The sequence below is a fragment of the Cricetulus griseus genome, unplaced genomic scaffold (assembly GCF_003668045.3).
Source record: "Cricetulus griseus strain 17A/GY unplaced genomic scaffold, alternate assembly CriGri-PICRH-1.0 unplaced_scaffold_1, whole genome shotgun sequence".
NCBI classification, from domain to species: domain Eukaryota; kingdom Metazoa; phylum Chordata; class Mammalia; order Rodentia; family Cricetidae; genus Cricetulus; species Cricetulus griseus.
The window spans coordinates 9,095,665-9,097,081 of NW_023276808.1; the positions used below are offsets into that span (position 1 = coordinate 9,095,665).

General features: G+C 56.5%; 1 pseudogene; it reads right to left on the reverse strand.

Annotated features, from left to right (window-relative positions):
• Positions 1 to 332: 332 nt before the first annotated feature.
• Positions 333 to 1,162, reverse strand: LOC113838563 (annotated as a pseudogene).
• Positions 1,163 to 1,417: the final 255 nt, after the last annotated feature.

Below are 1,417 nucleotides of genomic sequence, written 5' to 3' on the forward strand. Positions count from 1 at the left end.
GTTATACAAAGAACAGATTATAGCAGTATCTATATATTTTAAGTGAGATACATTTGAGGGAAATAAGACAGAGCATGGGTTTGCAGAGTTATAGGGTCACTGGGTACTGTCAATTATCCCCTTGGCTGCAGGATCTTTTTTTTCTCTCTTTTTTTTTTTTAAAAAAAACCTGAACACATTTATTCAAAAACAGTTCAGTTAAGTTAAAATCCTATAATCAGTTCAGCCCCAATTCCAGTCACTTGGGTGCGAAGTGTAGATTTCTTACTAGCCACATCTGGGTGAATGCCTTGGTCCGCAGGTACAGGCTGGTGAGGAAGCTACCCTGCTTGTTAGCTGCCAGGGACAAGAAAGTCCTCCCCAGTTCTGAGCAGCGCCCTCCTCACCCAAGTGCCAGGGTCACTGCAGACCGCTCAAGGGCTCCCAGGTGATGGTGACTCCTGCACAGGGGCAGACAGAGGCTTGAGGAATCGGGGTGAGGAAAGATTTGCCTGTAGCTGTAGTTGTAGTGAATGTAGCTGCTGCACTGCCTCCTTGATGAGGTTTCCCAAAAGCAGGAGCTGCTGCAGGAGCTGGTGCGGGTCTTCGTCGCTGGTGTGGGTCTCGGGCTGAGATCCACGTCGCTGTTGCAGACAGCAGGACATGGCTCTGCTCTGGGGCCAACCCCGCTGGCACGGGCCTGAGAGAGGCAGCGGGGTGCTCGGCTTGCCTGCCACCAGAGATCCCTCAAGGCCAGGCTGCAGGGACACAGGGCATAGGGCGCTGGTGCCCGCGGTGAGCTCAGCCACGCAGTAGGGAGCCGCGGGCTCCACAGGCGCCCTCGATCCCACAGCATGCAGCGAATGCCTCCGGGGTGAGCTGGGGCACAGTTTTCTGCAGGCACAGAAGATCCCAGCATCTGCCTCGCCGGGGACCGGTTCTGATCCACTGAGATCGCAGCCTGGATCCGCAGGGGCGGGGGGCGCGGGGCAGCACTTGGCGAGGCAGGGCCATCGTGCGCTGTGTCCAGCTTCAGCGTCTTGCCGATCTTGGCGATGAGCTGGTCCACGTAGGTCAAGCTGCCCAGAGTCACAGACTGCTGCAGCAGGAGGTAGCTGTCGTCCTTGTCCTCCCCCTCTGCCTCAAAGTCGGCTTCCTCATTCTTCTCCCTCTGGCATGGCATGGCCCTCTTCCTGGGACCCTTTGGCTGTGGGGTCATGGCTGGCATCCTGGCTGTCCGTGGCTTGGTGGGCAGCTGCTGGGGTAAGAGCAGGGCAGAGGCTGTGGCCAGGAGGGGCCAGAGATGCAGAAGCCAGGGGACAACAGACTTCCAACCTAGGGAGGCTGCAGGATGTTTACAACCAGCAATTAGCAAAAGAATGTTAACAGGAGTGGTGGACAGTTACCTCCTCTTCTCTGAGAGCAAGGTGTCAGGTGC